Raw genomic sequence first — 14,826 nt, 5'->3', positions numbered from 1 at the left:
TTCCAAGTGAGGTGGTGCAGGCTCCCACCCTGGGGGTTTTTAAGAGGAGGTTGGATGACCACCTTACTGGGGTCATTTGACCCCAGTGCTCTTCCTGCCATGGCAGGGGGTCGGACTAGATGATCTGCTCAGGTTCCTTCCAACCCTAGAAACTATGAAACTATGAAACTATACCTGCTTTCCCTATAGTCTTGTTTCTAAAAGCGTTTATTATAGTCTGCATACACAGAATATTATAAAAATTACATAAGGCAAAAAAATTACATACTATTTAATAGTTGGGTATGGTGTAAGTCAGTGGTTCTCAAACGCTTCAGACTCAAGGCACCTCTCAGAAAATGCCAGCTCTTAATTTTTACTTGTTTTTTGAATTCAGCAAACTAATATAGCAAGTCTTCTGTTGCAAAGAACTTAGAAAATCTGCATTGGGTCAGAACGTTTTTGACATTATGGATTCTAGTTTGAAAACTATGGGTTTATCTTGTGAATCATCTGCAGGTTTTTGTATGCCTAACAATGCTAATATTGTGCATCTCCCTTGAAAGGATCTTGTGACACCCTTGTTGCGAATCACTGGTTTCAGTGCTCTGACTACATCTTTCAGTCCATAACTGTTATGGTACTAAGATCAGCATTTCTCTCGATTCTGGAAGACCCTGTCTAATATGAATGTGGGTGCTTTCATTATTGATAGAAAGATTCAGAACTATAGGAATGCCCAAAGGAGTACAACAGGAGTACAGGACAATGATGCCCATTGGTCACGTCTACACAAGCAATTAACACAACTGAATATACTCTGGCTCAATTTGAGCCAGAGTAAACTAATCCCAACATCACTGTCTGCACATACATTTAAGTGCAAGAATTTACTCTGGCATAGGACAGTACCTGTTTCTGATGAGACTATCCTCCACTGGAGTAAATTAATCCACAGTGCACTAGTTGTGGTGCACATGTCGATGGTGATTCTTTATTGTGGATTAAATTGTCTAATGCACAATAAAGCACATATGTAGTGCACCCATTGGCCTAATAAATACCATCATAATGATAGACTTGTGAAATAACTTGCATCACAAAAGAGATCATTCACTACACAATTCAGGGCCAGCTGTTTAGTTGGTGTAAAACACTGTAATACGACTTGCCATGACTGAAGAACTGGCTTTGTAGAAGGCATGATGGGGCTGTAGGTTGTATAGGACAGGAACCTAAGGGTGAAAAGCAGAAAAATGGAGGGGAAGAAGGATTGAAAAAAAGAATTTGAAGGAGGAAGGAAAATGCCATTTTTTCCATAGAAAGAAGGGTGTCATTTGAGGAAAAGGAGCAACATGAAGAAAGGAACAACATTAAAAAGGATTCATACATATATTTGGAAGCAAGCTTACATCCGCAAATCTCCCCCAAAAGGCTTAAGTGATTCTGTATCTGTGTACTCTGAGTGAGCCAGAAAAAGAGGAAGCCTTGTTTTTGTCAGTGACTTGTAGTTAAAGGTTATAACAAACTCTGTAAAGACTAGCATATGCTATTGCACCGTCTTTAAGAAAAGTGACCTTTTCTCTTTCCAGTGGATATGCTAAATCCTCCCTCCATCTTCCTTTCTAAAGGAAACAAGGAGTGCAGTCTTGCAAAAGAAAATCAATGGCCAATTTAATCATCCTATAACAACTGGTATATCATCAACAACAACAAAAAATACAGAGAAGTGTTAGGATAGGTTTTGATAAAGTGTCATTCGGGGGAAAGCATGTCTATAGTTTATGAGGTTTAGATAACATTTGAAGCTATAATATATAATATATAAGCTATAGTATTATATATATTAAAAAGCCTTTTATGCATGAATATACAAAACATCTATCAAATATTGCATCCAAAAGTGGAGGAAAGTCTATTTTTACTGCACTGTGTAGTAAAACCTGGACTACGTTTCTAGAAATCCTTTAAGCCAAAGCACAACTTTCACTTGCATCCATACAAATGAGGTTTTTTGGGGAACTGTGGAGTTAGAAGCAGAGGTAGAAATAAAGAAAGAAATAGAAATAACTGTGGACAATATGGGACACAAACTTAGATCAGCTGGGAAAATTAGCTAGGAGAAAAAGTTAAATATTTTCATAGTTAGGGCTATTTTGTTACCCCTGCCTTCCATCTTAGTTGAAACCAAGAAGTGTGAAAATGTTATGTACACACTTTTCAACCTTCATGTAAGCTCTCGGTTCAGGGACTGTTTGAATATGAGCTGAAAATCTAGGACACTTCGGACATTACACAGACCAGTGCACCTATCACTAATGACGATGCCTGTCTTCTGTGTCTCCATTCAAACCCTGAGAAACCTTTTTATTTCTTTCCCTTTGACCTACCACTCTTGAAGCCCTGTATTATGGATGTTCATGTCAGACAGATTCTCACAATTACCAGTATGCTATTCCATGTGTAATCTCATTGTAGGCAATGGTCCCACTGAAGCTAGTAGGCCCATTTCTATTAATGTGCTAATGAAGATGACTTAGGATGGCAGAACCTGACCTTTGAGGGCATCAGCAAACTCTCTTGGAGAGATTTTTTTTTTTTTTTGGCTAAATACCAGGAATCAGAGCCTGGAAGCTTTGTGCAAACCTGGGTATCCTGTTTAGAGGTACCAAGTATTATCACTAAGCCATTAAACAGAGTTCTGAGTGGAAAGGGTACATGTTACACTTAAGACCATACAGATCAGTGGAAAGTTAAGTAATGTTAAAATTAGAACATGCTGCGAGTAGGAGCAAGTTAAAGGTAAATGCCGTATATTGCCTGCCCAGCTATGACTTGCTACTAGAAGGCTGGCAAGTGAGGGCATGGTAGGAGCTCTATCTTTGCTCTGGGGGGTGCCTGAAGGAAAATCAAATGTCAGCAGATTTTTCCAATAAGGATTAAGTGATAAAGACAGTTATAATGGGTTCATTTAGGTTTCTGGAAGTTTGACAATGTACCACCTCTTTCAAAATCAGGGCCTGGTGAGACAAGTTTGAATTCAAGTTGCTAATGTATATACTGAACTTTCTAATTATATTTCTTCAAATAAATGAACAAATCTGCATTCAAATTTTTCATGTTTTATCATGATTACTATTTCTGCTCTGTGCCATTCTGGGGGCTTTTATTTTTAACTTTTTATTATGAATTTTTTTTAAAAGAAATGAACAGTTATGCATTTTCCCCCTGCTAGATGCAACCCATTTGATGCTGCCAAACTCATCATAGCTATTGTTATTGTTATCAGTATTAGTAATAGAATCATTATAATTCTCATCACTGAAAGCTAGTTCATTATCGGATAAGACAAAATTTCCTCACATAGATTTTGAGGTATTTGATTTTCCTTATTTATATTCTCAGGAGGCATTTCATTCTCACTTGCTGGAGATGAAAATACTTCTTCCATAAGCAAATTGCCATTCTACTCATTACGCTCTTTGATTATTAATTTTTTTTCTTTCTCCTTTGCAGCACAGCCAGGCAGATAGATATGCTGCTTATAACAGGTTTTGTGAAACCAAATGGATTTCTTTCAAAGGACAAATGCCAAAGGCTAAATTGAGATTATATGCACTTGATACAACTCTTGTTGAAGTCAATGAGGTTGACACTAGTAAGATCTGAATCACACACCTTGAGCCACTGGGCAGAGGCAGACTCCTTGGGGAGAAAGCCTGAAGAATAATTCAATGTGATGCTGTTAACTTGAATTAGTGCTTCTGCTCTGAAAGGAAATACAGGCTGATCCTTTTCTACAACAACAGAAGTTCAGACTGGGTGATGCCTACATCTTCTTTTCTCCCATATGCTCACCCATATGACCAAGTCACTACCTAGCCCAACATTAGTGAACTATTGAACATTTCAGGAGACATGTGATTAATCTTTTTATTATTTTCTAAATGGTACCCATATACCGTTTTCACCATGAAAATCAGACAGTGAGAGAGAGGGTAGACACATGAAGTCCCAAGTTTGTATTCACGACTGGTATCTTTATATTATGGGCTTAACTAAAACTCTGTAGGCAGACCTTCCTGATTTCATAGAGACATTAGAGATTGTAAATGTTGGACCCCCCTCTCTCAAAGTATTCATTTTAGCTTCAGAGATGGATAAATATTCAGGTTTATTTTCCTTTCAAGTGAAGTTCAAATTCTGCAACCTTATTCACGTTCTAAATTTTATGCATGTGACCCATTCCATAATTTCAATGGCAATGACATGTATAGGGGTTAAAAATATTTGCATGCCCTGACAGGATTAAAAGCTTTGTTAGCTCAGTTTATGCACTCCTTGTTTTGGTTTAGACTTTCCATTGTTGTGAAATTTCCTTAACCATATAAAAAGGTAAAATTTTCTTCAAAAACTGCTTGTCTTGTGCAAAAAAAAATAAAAATTCTGCTCTAGCCATGCATGGTATTGCTGGTATTAGCATTTGTCTCCAGAAGAAACTTCTCATGACAAGAGGCAATTCAGTGAGTAAACTATTGCATGTTAAGAATGCAAGATGTTTCAGAAGAGATTTTGAAGATACCAGAACATACACACGCACAAATCTGTACATCTCCCCTGCTGGTTTTCATTCACAAAGAAACCATCCTGATTAAATGATATGGAAAACTACCTGATGTGCAAGGATAAGTGGGCTTTTTCAATACTCTTCCCTTTATTTAATGGTCTTCATGCATTCATAACATCAAGGAGTCACATTACTGAAAATTAGTTTCAGTAATGTTCTTCTAACATTATTGCACAGCTATTTGTTGCCAAGTGCAAAGGAAGTTAATTGGTCGACTTGCTTCCTACATACCACAGTTGCTGTTCTAGTTTTCTTGCCCTGTATAGCATGAGATGATTCATGTGTGATTATAAATTATACTGCAGAACCAAGATAGCCTGAATGCATTGGAACACGGGGCTTCTCAAAACATGGAGTCTGGAATTTTGAAAGGCAATGGAGAATTTTAATGCCTGACCTCCTCTTCCCCCTTAGGCAGCTTTCACCCCTAATATACGAAACAGTCTTAGGACATGATACCCACTACATCTATATGTGCCAATAGCATGTAGCAATCAACTCTGGTGCAGCTCTTGACCACAGCACATTGAGCCAGGGTGGAGCAGCCCTGGCTGGCAGGGGGCTCAGGGGTCAACCCATGAGTCCAGAACTGCTTTGGCATGGTTCAACATGCTGCAGAGGGGCTGGCTGGTGCATAAGGATGCTACAGTGTGGGGCTAGGCAGCAGGCAGCCCCCACACTGTGGCTTCCTTGTGCTCCAGCCAGCCCCAGTCACTATCTACACGTGCATTTTGGCACACATAACTACTCCGCTGTAGGATAGTACTTGTCCTGGACAGTACTATCCTACATCATAATTACTTTACTGCACCCTAATACGGGTGCACATATAGATGGAAACACTTTACTGTGGAGCTAATTAGTCAGCTCTACAGTAAGGCACACATGTAGATTCACCCACTGCTATACAACTTAATATCTATTTAACACATGTCTATAGACCTCGTTTTCAAAACACCATGCAAATGTTATTTAATCATTCCACTTGAACTGGTTCAGGAGCAGAAACTCAGAGTGGAACATTTTCTAAAGTTCTGAATATAATTTCTTCTACTCTTATGTCTTCCCTTCAGAAAATCAAAGTAATTAGTTTGATGCATCTAGACACATAAGACACCACTTTCATTTAAAAATATATATATGAGAGTATCTAGCAGTGCACTGCAACAGAAATACCAATGTTGTAAATAAATATGTCAAAGAAGAGAATGGTTAATATTCACCAGCGGCATGAAGGATCACAACACCATTAGAAACAAAGCCTGATGTGTCACTTGAACACAAAGTAATAATGAATATCAAGGAACTGTAATATTTGTAAAGGGCTATTGCACACAACATTCATTTAACAATGCCACCACCGAATGTGAAGCTTGTTGTGTCTTAAACAAAAAGTTTAAATTCAGTTTCATTTAATCAGAGTTTAGGCTTAAATTTGCTTCAACTTCCAGGTTTGAACAAAGCTAACATTGTAAGATTCACCATGACCTAAGCTGTCACAACTTTTATTCATCCAACCAATATGTATTCAACCAATATTTATTCTTCCCATCCATAAAAAAGCATAAGGAAAAAGTCATACACAAAAAAGCTTCCCGTCACTTGGTGAACCTTCACAAAACTATACAGCAAGTTAGGCCATTTATAGATGTGCTCAGCCTTTTCTAAATCATGTGAACTGATTTGCATCACAATTTGAATCAAATTTCAATTTGAATTAAGGGTTAATAGACAAGCATTGACTATCATGGCAGGGGTCACTGGCCATACACAGTCTATACCCCTGACAGCCCCTTAACAGAGTTTGGAAGTAATTAGTAGGTGATAATAAGCCTGTGTAAGCACTGCTATATTGCTGAGGTTATCTAAAGTGCTGTTCCAGAAATTGTAATCAACCTGATACTTAGTAGGGTGAGGTTTTGTTGGCCCATTTGACTTTTTAAAGATGTTACTTTGTGCCTGATAGCTTCTATTGTTTTGCAAAAATCCAGTTGAGTTTCCCTAGTGGGGACTGATATTTGCAATGTTTATCTGCTTATCTAAGTTCCTAAGGACTGTTTTTTCCTAAAAGACACTCTGTATATACATGTTAATTACTGCAGCTGAAATTGCCCAATTCAGACTGCCCTAGTCTGCATTAATTTTAATTCTCATTCAATGAGGATTAGTTCATTCAGACTGGAACCAATTTTAATGCAGACTACAGACATCCACGTGTATATAGTTATGGCTATAGTCCAGATTAAACCTAGAAAATGTAACACCTATAAACACCCTTACTGGAACACCTATAAACACCCTTATGGGTTTGGCATGAAACAAATCACAATATACAAGTTCTTTATGTAACAGTGCTGACCTATCTCCAGGGAATTCTACATGCCAGATAAATGGCATTGGTTACACTGAAAGCATTAATAAGAGAGAAGCACATACAACGGACTATAAAGCAGAAAAAAAGCCCTTTCTTTTTCCTCCTACTCTCCTATTTATGTTTGTGGCTCCTTGCTTTGCTTTATGTTAAAGGGCAATGGAGTTGAATGCTGATAAGGTAAACCTAGCTAATCAACAAACAAGTACTACCTTGCATTAACATAGCACAGTGTCTTTTCATCACAAAAGATATCAAGGACTTGATGATATAGGAACTATTTCTTCACCCACCCTGGACTACAGCTATCTTTGTTTGGGCAACAATGCTTCAACCGGTCATGGTACTCTAAAGGTGGAACAGTACATTGCACTGCAACTGTGAGGTAAAAATAGGTAAATAGTCATATTATCATGAGAAATGTCATAACTATACTTGGAAAGGACCTTAGCTTTATACCTCATTCCAAAAGCAGAACCATCAGATGAAGAATACCACGGCACAAGTTGGTGCATTTGTTCAGTGCCATTTTGCTGAACTACTAGCATATATATGGGGTGCGGGGAGGTATTTTTGTTCGTCTGTTTTTTGCAGCACTCAAGTTTCCTGAGATCTTCCACCAGCTTTTATTGAGGCCCAAGTTCCCTTCACTTGTGAGGTATACTAAAGTCAGCAACATCCATTGCAGAGTTTTTCTTTCATAAACATCCTGATCAAATACTTCAATTTGATACCATATAATATCTACATTTCTGCTGACCAGCATGTGAAATATAGTTATTTATAATAATGAAAAAGGAGTAAAATAATTCTTTTTTAAATGCATGCAATGATTTGTAGACTAACTAAACAGTTAATTTCCTTTTTGTTTAATTTTAGCAATCCAAAACACATTAAAGTTTTGGTGTCAACAGAATAGAAAGGACCCTTACCTATGTATTATCACAGAACAGAATAGAGAAGATGAAATATGCCTTATGCAGTAAAGAATAAAATATCCACACATAATGCAAGGGCTCTGAAATTACTCCATGTAAAAGATTCTATAGCTGATACCATTTCACTAGAAAAAACAAGTTATATTTAAAGCCGCTTTTTTCTCTTTCTTCTCTTTGTAAAAATGTCAGTGTGGATTTAACAGAAAATATTTACAGGGGGTTTAGCTGTCTAATTGTTATTCCTCTTGCTGTCACCACATGAAAGGTTTTTGAGTTATATATTTGTGCAAAGGAACAATTCTTAAAAAAAAACAGATGGCTGCTTTGTTAGTTTTATTGAACACACCATAGGGAACACTAACAGTACACATAAAATAAAAACCCTAAATTAGACACCAAAGATTTTGTTCTTATGTGTTCAAACTATATGTATCATGGAAATGGCTGTATTAACTATTTGGGAGAAGAGGGGAGAAAAATATTGCAGCTTAATGAAGACAAATAGGATGAGAAGCACTAAATCTTGTATCACACAAGTTCGGCTTGGCTGTCCATTTACAATGTGCAAAAGCATCTGATGTACTCTGTACTGGCTGGTTGACTGACTGTCAAAATTTATAGCTAAAGACTGACAAAGACACACACAGGTTTGGCAGCTAAAGCCATTTTTAAAATAATGGTCAAGATTCTTACTTTTAAAACCACACATGCGTAGCTGCTAAGTGATAGGCATGGAACCTAATACACACCTAGATAAGAACCTAAATAGACCCTAATAAGAGCTTATATAAGAACAAAAACAGAAGGAAAACAGAACTGTATTAAAGAGCAGTGTTTCTCAATCTGTGGGTTGCAAGAATATATTAAAGGGTCTTGAGCAAACTTTAAAAATTAATGAATAAACTTTAAAAATGGATTCTCCTTTAAAGGAGAAAAGCATGGGAACGCATGGCTTTTCCCTTGCAGGCTGATAGAATTCCAGCCTGCAAGAGGCTGCTTGAGCCCTAGCTTGACCCACCCCCCTGCCCACTCCACACACTGTGGGGGGGGGGCGGGGCTGGTGGCAGGACGTGAGTGGGTTGGGACTGAGGTGCACTGGGTTGGGACTGGCCATCGATGTTTACAAATGGGTCCTTATACAAAAAAGGTTGAAAAGAGCAAAGGCAGAAAGCAATGTCACTATTAATTATGTACTTCTGTTCTGATGTAGCACTACTAAAGTCAATAGGTGTTTTTCCCATTGATTTCAGTGACAAGTTTGGCATCTATATATATATCTATATAGATAAAGGAAGGAAGTGTATTTCAAGAGACAGAATACTATACTGGGGCTACAGAGGCCTGGCCTCTACTTCTGATTCTGTTGGGAGCCTAGGGATAACCTTTGGCATGTCAATTTGCCACTCTGTAAAAGGGAATAATATTATTTACACTGATGCGACAAGCTCAGAAAATCCACCTGGCATCTGACACCCCCTAGTGTTCAGACCTGCCTGCCCAACCTCCCCAACTTCCCCTTGCCTCCTGTCTCTGGTTTCCCATGACTTGATTTTAGGGTCTTTCAAGTGGGGAGTCTGCCTCCAGAGGCTGGGAAAGACTCTTCTTGAGTGCCTTTCCTTGGTGTACAGTCCCCTGGTTCCTAAACAAACATTAGCACAAGCAGAATGGAAACATAAGCAAACTGCTTCCATAAAAGTTGTTCCCCACGCTGAGTCAATACCCTACTGCAAGCTATGCTTCTTGCATAGCTGTCTCATGGGTAGCTTGGGTGTCTATGGGCCTGTTGCAGCTAGCTGCCTCAGGAGCTCCTCTCCCTCCAGCATGCAGAACCAGACTGCCCACTCTGGCTCAGGCCCTGGATTTATATGCCATGAAGCCCCGCCTTCTTCCTGTCATCTGACTTCCAGCCACACACAGCAATTTCTGTTTTACTTAAGGGCCAACCTGTGCTCCTTAGCTGCAGCCCTACACTGCCAGCTTAGTACTTTCTTAAGGTAAGAGGACCTCTGGTTCCCTGTTACAGCTGGGTTATCAAGCCTGGCGAAATGTGTAATGTAGTCGAGGTTCAAGAGCTAATTAGGATTTTGGGTTTTTTTGCCTGCATCAAAAGACCAGCACATGCTTCTGGGAAAGTTTCACTGTGCAATTAACAATAGTAATTCTTAAATGTCGTCAATCTACTGGATACAAAAATCATGTCTATATTTAATAGACATTGGATTTATGACACATTATATAACCTGCTTAACATCTGACTCCCCAGGTAAACCCCCCACTTTTTACCAGCTATTCTCATGCCCTGCCCCACCACCATCCTGTCTCCTATCCTTTGACTACAGCTATATTCGTTCTCTCTTTCTGCCCCCCACAACATTTCTCTCACCTATTGACCACCTCAATTTACATTTTAACTAACTGGCTTCCTTGCATACATACTGGCCTCTGGCTGCTTTACCACTCCATCCAAGAAGAGCACAGACCATCTGCAGATGCTTCCTCAGCCTGAGGAAGGGCATTTGTGCCCAAAAACTTGCTAAGAAGAATTTTTCCAACTATTTGAGTTGGTCTAATTAAAGATATTGGATTTACCCAAAGAACATTGCCTGAAGGTTACATAATTCATTCTGTATTATCAATATGCTTAAAACTACTACATTCACTTTATATATAACATGATTGTCAGTAATCTTTGTCAATATGGATCTCGTGGAAAAAAGTGAACTTGGGATTTGAATGAGACTAGGATATACTGGCTTGGTCAACCACACTCAGGAAAGATATTCCATACATACAAATGCTAGGGAGAAAGGTAACGAAACATAGACAAACAAGGCATTGAGACAGGCAGAGTGAAAAACGTAATAGACTAGGAGTAATTTTTTTTAAAGTCAAGCAAAGCAGAAGGGTAAGATCCATTGATTCTGAATGGAAGGCATCTTTGCAAATGGGACTCAGCTTTGCATGTCACTTAGGGCCAGATGTCAAAGGAGCTCATTGACTTAGCTGATTTCAGTGGGAGTTAGATACCAAAGTATCTTTGAGGAGAGGGGTCTTAGGCATTTCTGAAACATGTTCCCTATGTCAGACAGTTAAGAGGGGAAGAATTATGTACATGTTCTGGTGGTGGCTGCTACTCTGCTATTATATAATACTTTCCCTACAATTTTAAATTATGCTTGTGACAAACCCCTGGGGTGTTAAAGGAGCACTTCCAGAGATATACCGTTAATTTGTGTAAGCATATTGGTTCCCTGCTCTGCTAAATAGGCATGCCCAGGCTATCAATTTGCCCAGAAATCATGATTTACCACAGGCACTTTGGTAAAGTAACAGAAAAACAAAAGCACTCATTGCAAGGAAGAACAAGTCGTATAAAAAAAATGCAAAAAGTGACCATGTGCTTTGAAAACAGAGTATTGCAAAACAAAAATGACAAAATCCTTACCTACCATCCAGACTAACACAGGGATGGGAAAGTCCAGCCCAGGGGCCAGATTGTACCCATGGAGACTCCACTTTCCAGCAGCTCCTGTCCGTGTCACTGCAGACAATTTTCCAAAGATCCCAGCAGTGGCTGTGGAGATCCCAGCAATGGCAGGGCTGTGACAATGTGTCGCCAGGGCTTCCATGGAGACCAGCCCTAGCAACACTGGCAGGGTGTGCTGTTGCATGGGGACTGCTCCGGGGCTGGGATCTTGCAGTGGTGACTGTGGTCTGGAGCCAGGGCAGAGCCATGATCCACTAACCACATGCCCTGGGTAGGGGCATGCAGACAGTGGATTGGTGCTCTGCCCTGGCTCTTGACCATGCTGTCACCACTGCAGGATCCCAGACCCAGCTGCAGAACAGCTCCCAGCCTAGCCTCACACCCTGCCAGCACTGCTGGGGCCGGTCTCCATGGAAACCCTGGTCCTGGGCTGTTAAGGTGCTGCTGCTGCTGAGGTCTCCATGGAAACTGGCTGTTATGACATGGGCAGGAGCTGCTGGGAAATGGAGTCCAGCTGCTGGTGCGATCCACCATTTTGCTCACCCCTGATCTAACACTTAGCCCTCTGTTAAAAATCTCACTGGATCAGCCTCTCCTCAGTCACAGCTGGATCCCTCAGCCAGGGACCTTGCCTCATGGGAAGCCCCTCTCTCACCACCCCTAACAGTCACCGCCTCCAGAACACTGCACACAGACTCCCTCGCCATTCCTCACCTACACCAAGGGAACTAGAGAATCCTGTAAAGTGTTTCTTTCTCTGGATCCATGACAATTTTGGATTGTTCTTCCCTGACATCAAAGCCTCTTGGCCTGTGCACAACATGCTGAGGTTTCCTATAGTCCTTTTGGCCATATCAGCTTTCAAAAGGACTAAAAACAGCTTGGCTTTTTTTCTGTTTAATAGCTGTACTCACCTAAAAATACTTGAATTTCCTAATTACCAGTTTGTCAAATCTGTTGTCACTATATTCCATAGATGTCCAGATGTGAAATAACTATGGAATCATTTTGCTTTCTTTTAATTAAAATGAGGAGAACGTGCTTCTGCATTTCAAAATATTGCTATCGTGAAGATCAAAACAATGCAAGTCTTATTGAACAGATACAGACTTTTACTAATAAAATGTGATGCATGGCATTTGAGATTCAGAGAGAAAGTTGCTAAAATAATGCAGTAGCAGGACCACAAAAACATTTCAAGCATTGACCAAGAGTGTCCTATGTGGAAACACAAATACAGAAGAAAAATGAATAATGGAATAACAGTAAAGTTCAACAAAAGGACATTAAATGTGTTATTTGACCTGAAGTCAGTGGAGTTACATCAGAGAAGAATCTGACTCAGTTACTGAAGTATCAGCATAACACTTCAGTTGAGCAGCAATCATGGAAGGCATCATTAGAATAGTGTAAAGTCAGAATGTCTTTGAATTTAGGTAGGAACTACTGCAGGAATGTAACAAACTCCCGGGTAGAAAGCTGTGCCTCAGAAGTTATGAAGGATAGAAAACCCTGACAGAAATATGACTGCAATAAACAAATGATTGACTTGACCTCCTCATCACTTAGCTTTCAGTTGTCCACCTTAAGGATAATTTTGTTACCCATAAGCAATTTTATAGTTATGCAGAATGAGGTAAAACAGATTAGCTAAATCTCATGTCAGAGATTTCAGAAAAGAACCTCCATCTTTTCTCTCAATATGGCTAAGCTTGATAGGCATGCTGTATTCCCTTTTTCCTTCCTGTTGACATACTAGAAGGTGGCTATTGGTAAAATTAATGTCCTTAACTAATTTGGTCTTTGGAGTATTCCTAGAATTCAGGAAGTAGCAGGAAAATAGCCATTCACATGCAAGGATCTGAGCTGGCAGGTGAAAATGGTGGCATTTGTGATCCAGGATTATTCTGTTGCCATATTTATAAATTGCTTGTAATTTCCCACAAACAATTACCTAGTTGTTGTTTTTTTTTATAATTAAAATCCTTTGCTTGGAAGGAATTGTTAGTGTTGCAAGTATGCCTCCCCAAGCGGAGGGACCATGGTCAAAATGAGTTATCAGATCAGATGTAGCACAATACCTTTAATGAGAACACACAATTGAGAGCTGGTCTATGTTGCAGGTTATAGTATATAATGAGTCCAGCAAGAAACTTACCATCTACTGGGAGGTCCAGCAGGGATATACTGGTTAAGTCCATTCTGTTCAACTGCTTCAAAACTAGTTCTATATACACACAAATATTAATCGTGGTCATCCAATAGCAGAATTCATTTAGCAAGACTGTAGCAGTATAGAACAACTACTCCTAATTAGCAAAAGCAATAACTAGACAAGCCTTCCAGGGCACACTGGTAATTTTGCATTGGTTACCTTTCCAACGGTGTCTGACTCTGGTGCTAAAGTAGCATCTATTGGATGCAGCCTGCTCAGAGCCTTTTTGTCATTCTGATACTTGGATGCTGATGCTGCAAGTCAGAACTGATATGCACTGGACAATGCTGGATAGGAAATAGTGGATAGCATTTGACCTCCAAAATGCTTGACATGGGCCAAAGATTTCTTTCTCCCCTACCTTCCTGACAGCAAAGAAAAAATACAGTTCTGTAAACTCTTAAATTGAAATGATTGAGAACTTATGGGCTCCTTTTCAGTGAATACTTTTGTAATGGATATCTAGATTACAGAGGGGTACATGACAGAGTAGTTACCATATGTCATTATAGCTCCAAAGACTGTCCAGCCATATATGGGTATCTGGTTATTCAGGCTGGGGAGTCAAAGGCTGCCAGGTGTGATACTAGCCACAGTCCTCCCTTTTCGGCTGTCAGCTACAAAACCTGGGTGCCTCAACCACACTTGACCCAATCTGTTGCTATGCTCTCAGGGACCATTAGCTAAATTAAAGAAAAATCTCTTATATTTTATATGCAAGCATGGAAAAGATCACCTTATACATACACACATAACTGAATTCTATCTAACTTAGAAAAACCTGAAAATTTAAAGCTAAACTAAATTACCAAAGAAAATATTCTTGTTTTGCCTTTAGTTGTGGCTGTCATGAATGTATTAACTTTTCTAACAAGGTTCTTTGGGTAAATGTGATAGCTTTTACTGGACCAACTAAGTAGCTGGAAAAAATGTTCTTTGCAAACTTTCGGGCACAAACATCCTTCTTGTGGTATAGGGAGAGTCTGCTGTTTTGTGTTCTCCTGGATGGAATAGAAGCCAATATTCGAAATGCAGGTCTGTGGAAATGCAAATGAGTGGCATTGAGGATCAGAGGCCATGGGAGACAATAGGTGTGAGAGAGGTAGGTGGTTTCATAGTTTCATAGTTTCTAGGGTCGGAAGGGACCTGAGCAGATCATCTAGTCCGACCCCCTGCCATGGCAGGAAGAGCACTGGGGTCAAACGACCC

Source organism: Gavialis gangeticus, unplaced genomic scaffold, assembly GCF_001723915.1.
Source record: "Gavialis gangeticus isolate Ggan-Ray unplaced genomic scaffold, GavGan_comp1, whole genome shotgun sequence".
NCBI classification, from domain to species: Eukaryota; Metazoa; Chordata; order Crocodylia; family Gavialidae; genus Gavialis; species Gavialis gangeticus.
This window is presented reverse-complemented; position numbering follows the sequence as displayed.